Consider the following 11,528-nt stretch of genomic DNA (forward strand, 5'->3'; position numbering starts at 1 on the left):
TATTTTATTATATCAAGCTGTTTTTTCATGTATTATAGATACTCGATCGTCCTGCTGAAGATTCAGAAAAAGTCATTCAGTCGATATCAAGATGCAAAGCCATCCAATCGCTTTATCATTAGCAGCGTGATTGACCTACTCAACCGCTTAAGCATACGTACAAGTCTGTGGCATAAAGATTACTCAATCGTTCACCTTATCTAAGTACATTTATAAATGGTTGAGTAAGATATCTTCATATATTAGCCACGTGTTTCACAAGAATATCATTATTTTATTATAAAAGTTGGTAGACTGGTCACGTATGACAAAAAAAAAAAGATATGAGAAGATCTTATTGCTCTCCTAAAAAGACATAGCATAGAGCTAGTTATTTTCTGTTTTCAATGTCTGTTTCCTCTCACGTTTGGTAAATGTCAAATTACTCATTAATTAAAGTGTACGATGAATTAAGAAATGACTGCAACAACAATATTGTTGCATTAATGCTCATTTATTGAGAAACAATCGAATATTGAATGGAAGATGCAAAAAATAATATAAATAGAGAATGACAGAAAAAAATTAAGTGCTTCAACAACGAGATTTTACACGTAGACAACTAACATTTAAAATTTGCATTTTCTAAGAGATTTATGAGCACTTTTCACTCTCATCAACTACTGCTCAACATCATTCACTTCAAAGAACATTTATTAGATCATCAAACGCTCAGGCCATACTTGCAATGTGAAATCTAGCAACGGTGATATCATGCTAATTGGACTAAGAGAACAAAACAATTATAAAATTATTTGGAAAGATTATCAACGTCTCTCTCCTACCTATTTTGTTGCTCATAATAGTTGAATTTTTTGTGGCACAAACGACGGAATCACTTAAATTTCAAATCAATTTCCGATCTGAGTAAAAATGATTTGGTGATCGGTGTGCCTAAAACTATTTTCATAAAAAATAAGATCTACACCACATGTCGGTTGGGCAAGTAGGTGAGACCTACTTTCAAAATTAAAGGGTATAAGTTTTCCACCAAGTGCTTGGATTTACTGCATATGGACTTATTTGGTCATATACCATTAAGTAGAATAGGTGAATGAAATATAATCTAGTGATAGTAGATGCTTAATCTCGATATACTTGAGTAATCTTCCTACCATCCAATGATCAAACAGCTTTAAATTTGATCGAAATGTTAAAACGGTTGCAAAATGAAAAATCTAATGTGATAGATATGATAAAGAGTTACAAAAGTATTGAGTTTATAAACAAAACCCTTGGATCATATTCAGATAATCGGATAATCAAACATGAGTTCTTAACTGCCCCTTCTTCTTAATAGAACAGTGTTGTTGGGTGAAGAAACCAAACTTTAAAAGAAGAAACTAGAACAATCATTGCTAATTCAAATGTTTCTCAAGGCTTTGGGCAGAAGCAGTCAATACAGATTATTACATTCAAAATAGATCTATGATTAACAAAAGGCATAGCAAAAATCGTTATGAGATATGGAATGACATGAAATCACATATCTTTTATTTCAAAATTTTTGGCTGCAAGTGTTTCATTAACAACATTGGCAAAACTGACATATCTGCCCTCAATATTAAAGTTGATGAAGGAATATTTATTGGTTATTCATCGCTCAGTAGAGTTTACGAAGTCTTCAAAAACAAGTTTCGACTGTTGAAGAAATCGTTCATGTTATCTTTGATAAATCTATTGTTTGTGTAGCTCAAGAATAGATGAATATAAATGAGCTAAGTCAAATATTGGAAAATACAAATCTCATATATGAAAGTGACAGTGAGATTAAGCAAAGGAGACACAATGTAGAGACTCCTGAAACTGGTCCAGTAATCATAGAAAACAATCATACTGGACCAAATTAAGAGCTCATGGAACTGGTCATGGAGAATGATCCAGGAAGAAAGAATAAGAGGTTATCATCGAAGAAGAAGATCAACCCCAGCAAGATCCACATCCGCTTGGGCCAAACTACCGTTGGAGCAGAAATCATTCACACAATTTACTCATTGGTAAACCTTTCGCACCTCTTAAAACTAAGAAGCAAATGATTGATGAGTTTTTGCATGCATATTTTATCTCCCAGCTTGAGCCAAATAAGGTTCATGAAGCATTAGCAGATGCTAGCTGTATAGAATCCATGTAAGAGAAACTCAACCAGTTTGAGTGCATCAAAGTTTGGCATCTAGTTCTTCGACCAGATAGACAAGACTAGATGGATTTTCAGAAACAAACTAGATGAGAATGAAATGGTTGTAAGGAACAATGCTCGTCTTGTAGCCCAATGGTATATACAAGAAGAATGTATTGACTTTGATGAGTCATTTGCATCGGTTTCAAGATTTGAGGCCATCCAAATCATCCTTGCATATGCTGCTTTCAAGGAATTCAAAATCTATCAAATGGATGTAAAGTCACCATTCATAAATGGTCTCCTGCAAGAGGAAGTTTATGTTGAACAACCTATATGTTTTATCAATCTTTTTTATTTTAATTATATTTCCTAATTATGTTTTTAAATTAGATAAGCTCTGTATGGACTAAAGCTAGCACCGAGATCTTGGTATGATAATTTTCTTAAATTTTTACTTGATCATGATTTTGCGATATGAATGGTCGATAAGATCTTATTCAAGTTTACTAAAGGAGATCATATCATGTTAGTTCAAATTTATGTTGATGACATTATACTTGGTTCCGCTAACCCATAATTATGCGAGAAATACTCTAAGCTTATGCAGGAAAATTTTGATATGAGCATGATGGACGAGCTTACATTTTTCTTTGGATTACAAGTCAAATAGCTGGAAAATTACATTTTCATCAATCAATCCAAGTGTGAGAATCTGAAATTCCAGCAGTAGTTAGCATTTTGCAGTAGCTAACAATGTTCCAGCAGCTTCTAATATTTCAGAAGTTGGTATTTTTTCAGCGGACAGAATCCAGCAACAGAAGAATTCAGTAGCGAGATTCCAACAGATAGCTACTGATTCTACTTATGACTTGTAACTGAAATATTTAACATAAAATAAAGGCTATTAATGGCACATCATGGCAGATTATGACCATTAATAAGAAGTCCAACAGTCAGAATTTAGCCATAGCCTATAAGTAACACCCTCAAATCTTTGAAATTGTTGCTACACAAATCCTGAGTTATCACTTGAAATTCGAGCTAAGAGAGTGCCTATTTTCGAGCAGTAAAATCCAATAGCGAGAACAAGTAGATTTCATACAACCGAAACTTCTAGAAAATTACTGTAAGTGGGATTATGTATAAATATCTTGAAATCAGTTAGATAATTCTTGTTTTAAAGCAAAGCATATATATTTCTGATATCTGATTTTTGAAGCACCGAAACCTAGTGAACTAATGGTAGGAATATATATTCTGAACATTACTGATTGCTGATTACTGATTACTGATTACTGGCATCACCCCTTAGAGGAGAGAACATATGAGGGACTGATATCAGTTTAGCCATGAAATTCACTAATGTGCTCAGTGCTTGCTTACTTGCTAAATTTCTGATTTCTGAATACTGATTCTTGTTCTGAAAATAAGAGTTTCTGTATACTATTTGTATTACTGTTTCTGTTGAAAATGATTTCAAAAATTGGGAGTTATTCCCGCCCCCGCTTATTGAGTGACGACCATATCACTCACCCACCAAACCCATCTCAGATAAGAACGAGGAGAACTGTAAGAAGAAAAAGAGAAGAACCAGTTTTGGGGCTGGTGAAGAAGACTGTTGTTTTTAAATTCTATTTTTAAATTCTAAGTTATGTTGTATCTATTAAGACATTGTTATGTCTGGTTTTACAATTTCGCTGTAAAACATTAGTATTTGATTTTGTATCAGACAATGAAATTTTCAGTATTATGAATAAAAAGACTGGTTTCTGAATTTTTGTACTTCTGAGTCTTGTTGTTTTTGAATGTAAATTTGAGAACAACGCCGGTGTCAACCAACCCCGTCCCTGAGGCGTGACACCAAATACACCAAAAAGCTCATCAAGAAGTTTGAAATGGACAACTACTCGGTTGCTTCAACCCCCATGAGCGCATCAATCAAGTTAGATAAAGATGAAGGGAGGATTTTGGTTTAGGTAACAATGTATCTCGGTCTCATAGTATCAATGTTATATCTAACCGTTAGTCGAATGGATATTATGTCTGCGATTTGTATTTGTGCTATATTCCAAGCTGCTCCCATGCAATCCCATTACACTGTAGCTAAGTGCATCCTTAAATATCTTAAAAGCACTATCAATGTGGGTCTTTGGTTTCTCAAAAACTCAAGTTTGAACCTTATTGGATATTCCGATGCAATCACGTACGTTGCAACATTTAGAGGAAAAGCACCTGAAGATCATGTCGATTCCTTGGAGACAGATTGATCTTCTGGTTAACAAAAAACAAACATCCATAGCCAATTCAACTGCAGAAGCAGAATATCTAGCTGTCAGAAGTTGCTACGATCAAATCCTATGGATTCAACAAAAGCTCAGAGACTATGAGATCCGGTCGAATGAAGCTCCCATCTTCTGTGACAACATAAGTGCTATTGCAATAACATACAATTCGTTGATGCATTCCAAAACAAAGTAAATTGAAATTAGACATCACTTCATAAGGGATCATCTCATGAAAAAGGAGATTCATCTGGAATACATCTCATCAGATCAACAAGCAGCAGATATTCTTACAAAACTGCTACATGACGCTATTTTTTTTATTTTAGAAATATTCTTTGTTTGGTAGATTTATCTTAGTGCATATGTTTAGGGGGAATAGTTCTTGAAATTTCATTGATTTATAATTAAGTACAAATGTTTCAATCGTGATAAAACAATTGTCCAGCCGGTACATAAGTTTTCTATCAAAACAGTTGAATGAATTTTGGAAGCTGTGACTTTATCCGACTGCTGATACGTAATATCTTGATTATTACATTTAAATATTGATTTTATGGGGAAAAGGTTCATATTCATCTTCACATGCATTTATCACGTGATTAAAACCATTAATCACATGCGTTTATTTTAAATAATTTATGCGTCGTTTCATATCTATACACACACACACACACACACACACACACACACATATATACACGCTCACATATTTTCTGCAAATCAAGTTATTCTTCTGTCAAAACACTTCGTGCTTTCACTTATTCTCAGAAATATCTTAAAAGATCGAAGATGTCGATCCGATTGAACCGGTTTTCTGATTGAATCAAATATTAAATTTAAGATTTTAAAAATAAAAAAAATTAGTTTTACAAAAAAAATTCAAAACCGATTGAACTGGTTTTCCGATTAATATAGATTCAAACGATTCTTATCGGTTTTACTAGTCAAACGGTTGTTAATCGATATATAAACTAGATCCGTGACCGGCACTCGAACAAACCGGTCGAATCGATCAGGCCAGTTCTGAAAACATTGTTCTCGCAAACTTTAATTTTTTTCAAAAAAGAATGTTCATTCGATTTTTTTATGTGAAATTTGACTCGAAGTTATATATATCTTCTAAAAGTGAAATCCCCTCCTTTATAACCTGACCAAGAAATCCTTGACAATGCTCCACCAACTTTGTTTAAAGAAGTTTAACCTAGTAAAGGGAAAAGGAATCTGGTATTTAAGTGTGTTGAATTTTTTATTTTTTTATTTGCATGCAGAACACGTGCTTAATTTGGAGAAACTTTCTGTTTATACGTATTTCAGATATTTCAAATATTTTTTCCTCTATACTGAATATTCATATACTAAAAACTATTTTTAAATAAGTTTTTTCCTTTGATCTAAATTGATTGAATTATTCTTTAAAATCAACTAAATTTATTTTTTGTTTTTAATATTTTTAATTTTGAGACCACGATTTTTGTAGTCTGATGAAACCTCCAAACCCTCATTCTTAATAAATAATTGTTTGATAATGTATTACATATTAATCGTAAAAATTCCATTAATAAATAAAATACGAGCCAAATTGTATTAGTAGCTGAAATTTAAATACGATACCGCTAAAAGCGCGAATTTTATATTCTGTCAACGAATATTTGCATTATATAACCGAAATTTAAATGAGATACTACTAGAAGCGCGAATTATTTAATTAGGCAACGAACATTTGAATTATATCAATGAAATTTAAATGGCAAAAACTTGTGTGAGACGGTCTCACGGGTCGTATTTGTGAAACGGATCTCTTATTTGGGTTATCCATGAAAAAGTATTACTTTTTATGCTAAGAGTATTACTTTTTATTGTGAATATGGGTAGGGTTGACCCGTCTCACAGATTAAGATCCGTCAGACGGTCTCACATGAAACCCACTCAATTTAAATATGATATAACTAGAAGCGCGCAAATTATTTAGCCATGGAATATTTAAATTATATAACCGAAATTTAAACAAGATATAGTAAAGGCTTATACATATACAGTGGCGGAGCCAAGAATCCTATTTTATTCGGGCTATAATTTTAAACTCTAAAATCCTTTAATATTTTAAATTGATTTACCCGGACTAATATCAAATTTATCCAAAATTATACAAAAATTTATATATAAATTTTTAAAAAAAATTAGGACCAACCCGGGTGACAAGGAATGTGGCTCCGCCAGCGCGTGTGTGTAATTTAAAAAGGATTAGTCATGAAAACACAAACATATATTAAATTTTTATTATCAGACAAAATTAACATTTCTCGGTATAATTTAAAAACCAAGTAAATTATGTAGTGAAGCAAATCATATAACGAGTATATTCTAGTGATATTTTAATATCTTTACATTTATAATCACAATTTTTTTGCAAAATATCGTGTGAATTAATTGATAAATATAAATATTTTAATATTCATGTGATTGAGATAGTAAAATAATAGCAGGAAAATCTGGTAAACGAGAGAGTGACAAATATTGTTGATGCAAAAAAATTATAAAACATTAATTTAAATTATGGGCATCTTTCATGTAATATTGTCATTTGGATTATAAGACATGCTTTGGTTCAATGTTCGTTACAGTGTGCAAAAGTGTGTACTGTTCAAAATTAATGCGAAATTATAAGAACTTGTAATTAATTATTAATCATAAAAGTATAACTATAAAATTAACTTACATAAAATATTTTTACAAATAAATTTTGATGAAAAGTACTAGGAAATTAAAAAAAAAAACAAATAACAATGTTCATACATTTGAAATTTGTTATAGATATGGAAGATTTAATACATTAAATTTGATGTTGCGTTCATTGGATTGCAATTTTTTTTTAAATATATAATTTTATTAGCATGAAGCCTAAATTTATAACTATTTTTTTAACTAAAAAATATTATTTGAAATTTTTTTTTTTTTGAAAAAATAACGTATAATTTGACAATTAGATATGAATTCTTTCTAATTATAATAAATTTGTGTGTTACATTAAATTGTGGTGTTAGATTTAAAGAAATTATACAAAAGTAATGTTCATTTGCCATTGGTGGTATAATAATTCATAATTCATCACAACTAATCAAATTGCTAAAAAGTTACATAAAAATTTTCCTTATGAATAAAAAAATTAGTTGTTGATTCTATATTGCAACAATAAAATTATCAAAGTTGTATGATATTGGTGAATTTGGTTATAGATTTTACAATATTTTTTTTAATATAATAATATACACTGAGTGTGTGTCTAATTATAAACTAAGATTAGTATATCTATGGAAAAGACTATTAAGTGGACATATTAAGAAATTGAATAATTAGATATATATATTTATTTCAGTATAAATATAATGCAATAAATGCATTTTTTTTAATTTACATAATCGAATCTCATCATAAATGCTCTTACCAACTTTATTGGTTTTTTTTTAAAAAAAAGAAATAGAATAATTTTTTGTCTTCTTTATTTGCATTCACGACATATGATATCTAAATTATTTTCTATATACGAAATATCTATTTATGAATTATATGTATGTTAAAATATATGATTTTTATTTTTTGTGTTTTTTAATATTTGTTGACTTTATAAACACTAGAAATCTTGATTTGGATGATAAAAAAAAACTTGTTATTGTGTTTTTAAAAAATTACTCAAGTTTGAAGTTGTTAGTTCAAGTTAGAAGCTAGAAATTGAATTTAGTAAAACTTAAAGTTTGTCGAGTTATAGTTTTTCGATGATGTCTCATTGATCGTTGATGCAAATGACCATCCGCAGAACGATTAAACAACCAACTCAAAATTCTACAAATCATGTTCACAAATTGAAGTCTGGATCAGAGTTTAAAAGGTCAAAAATGCAATGAAATTACTAGTTCTGCACTCGAATTCAGTAGAATAGAATATCTGATACAACTGAGTGTTTCAAGCATATCTCTCTTGTACAAGTTTAAAATTGAGTGGTTTTTTATTTTATGAAAATATAAGGAAAAAGGCTACAACTTTCATGTTCGTCACTTTGTGCAAAATCAAATAATCGAGAGTTACAAGCAAGAAAACATGACAACTGAAATTAATGGCGCTGAAATCATGAGTGTTGAAAAGTATCAGACCCTGAAATCCAGCATATCCCAAACCAATAGAGATTGTGTTGAGTTGAGTGTGCATGAGTGAGAGTAGTACTGAAATGAGTGACATCCTCGGAAGTTCTCGTGCATCAAATTGCTGATGTTGCGCCGCTTGCACTGGTTGGCTAGGTGGCCATAAACGAGTGGGGCCAGATCTTAATGGATAATATTATCTCCGCTAGAGATAGGTCCGACGATATGGAAATTCAGTCATTGTTGTCATTTCATGGAATATACATTTAGATTACTTATTCATATCATTTTATAGTGTTGGGAAATCATAAGTTTCGGAATTTGACAAACCAACCAATAACCGAACTGAACAGTGACCAAACTGAAAACACAAAACTAATAATAGAACTGAAGAAGACTTATCGAACTGAAATTGATTAAGTAGAACTGGAGTTAATAAACTAAAGTTCTCAAAACCATTAATAAGTTTCGAAACTGATTAATAGAAAAGATTCATAGATTGACAAATTGATCAATACCATAAAGATCAGAACTAAATTGAACGTGATATTCGGATAACTGGTATATCAAAAACTGAAACACTCAAACTGAAGCTAACAGAGCTTTCAAACTGAAAGGATATCAGTTAGAACTGATTATCAAATATGGATCGGGTTAACTGATCAGTCGACTAGTTTGACCCCTGACCAGTTGACCACGTCAGCAGTAGCAATTTGAATTCCAGCTGACAAACCGACATTCCGTACCTGAGCAAATCAATCGGTGCACAGCACTCTAATATCTCGTAATATTGTTAGAAGAATGTCTACGTGGACAAAAGGATGATTCAACGGATACTATTATTAAATGCATTCAATATTACTGTTGGAATCGAAGCCTATGAATAGCTAAGGAGTTCAGTTGTAAAAGAGTGGCAATTTTTACGAGAATATCAGTTATACAACTACTCAAGAACAATCAGTTATCAAATAAATTGCGATTCATTTTAAAAGCTTACATCAAGTTTGCAAATCGCAAATTCAAACTCACACTTCATTTATTTATTCGATGCAATTAGACTACTATTTGAGCAATTCAGTTAGCAAACTACACTATTATATTTGATCTTTTGAGATCAGTTGTGCTAGTGTATTTAAATTACTTAGTCAGTTATTCACTGATAAGTTTAAGACAAGCTAAGAGTTTCAATTTGATAGTGTTTAAGTCCAAATTGAAGTAGGTTATTACATCTTCTTGTATTAATCAAAATCGTTTAGTAAAAACATATATTTGAGATAGAAGGGGTGACGTAGGAGCATTTGAAGTCTTCGAACATCCAGAAAAATCTTTGTGTTCATTTTTCTTATTTACTATTTCGAAACTATCTTTCAAACCTTCAGTTTTTACAGTATTCAAGCCAAAATATTCAAATATATCTCTCATTTTATTTCCATACTATTTTTAGTTAACTGATTGATATTGGCATACAAGATTTCGAGATTAGTTTCTCAAAGAACTGACTCGTATTCGAAAAAAAAACTCAAAAATCTAAGTGTTTATTCAATCTCTCCTTCTAAACACTTTACCTAGGTTAATTGATCCTAAAATATAGTCTTGTCTTCCTCAGAACTATTGTAAAGATTCTTTTACAATATTTTCAGCTAATCTTTTAATATCAATATCATCTTATATAAAAAGAAGAAAATATGCAAATACAAAATTCAATTAAAAAAAAAAAGCATTACAAAATCATAAAACATATAAAATATTTGTAGGTATTGTCAAACATATGTATTGAAACTACAACATTCAAGAATTGGGTTGAAAGCAACTCTTCTGCTTTGGTGTCATACCGAGGGTGCACTACAAGAAAAATCACCATTAACCACACACCTACGACAACGGTTTTTACTAAAACCGTTGTCGTATGTGTATTTTTTAAACAAAAGACAACGGTTTTTAGGGTCAAAAACCGTTGTCTTTTGAGCGTTTTTTAGGGTCAAAGACAACGGTTTATAGAAACGCTGTCTATTAGCGTGTTTTTTTTTTACAATTGACAACGGTTTTCTTAAAGTGTTGTGGAAAAGGTGATGTAAAACGTATTTAGCGACGGTATTGCTGAAACCGTCGCTATCGTTAGCGACGGTTTTATATAAACCGTCGCAAAATTGAAAATAGCGACGGTTTATCCTACAACTGTCGCTATATATAGCGACAGTATAATATCTGTCGCTATATTTAGCGACAGTTTTAATTAAATCTGTCGCATATTTATACTTAGCGACAGTTATTATTACAACGTCGCTAATTTTCGCGACGGTGTTAGTATAACCGTCGCTAATTTTCGCGACGGTGTTAGCATAATCGTTGCTAAAATTAGTGACGGATAAGAAAACACTGTCGCAAATTATAGATCGCCGACGGTCATTAATAAACTGTCGCTATTAGCGACGGTTTAAACAAAACCCGTCGCTATTAGCGACGTATTAACCAAAACCCGTCGCAACTCTTCTATAAATACCCACTCACTCGGTCCATTTAAAACACACAACTTCACAACACTTAAAATTTTTCTTACATAATTTTAGTTTCGATAATTTTAACAAATTGTTCCAAGTTTTTGAAATCCCCGCCTATTTATGTAAATTTTTTCGTTTTATTTTTGTTAAATTTTTAAGTTTTAAGATCTTAGTGTATTCAAATTACAAGTTTTTTTAGAATTATTAAATTGTTAAAAGTAATTTATTTTTATTTAATGAAAATATTAGCGACGGAAATCATGAATGAACTGTCGCTAAAATTAGCGACGGAATGCATTGCCTAACTGTCGCTAAAGTTAGCGACGGTATTCAAAACCGTCGCTAATTTTAGCGACGGTTTAATNGGTATTCAAAATCGTTGCTAATTTTAGCGACGTTATTCAAAACCGTCGCTAACAAAAATCCATCGCAATATTTATGTGCGAGCGACGGT

The sequence above is a fragment of the Primulina huaijiensis genome, chromosome 6 (assembly GCF_012295235.1).
Source record: "Primulina huaijiensis isolate GDHJ02 chromosome 6, ASM1229523v2, whole genome shotgun sequence".
NCBI classification, from domain to species: Eukaryota; Viridiplantae; Streptophyta; class Magnoliopsida; order Lamiales; family Gesneriaceae; genus Primulina; species Primulina huaijiensis.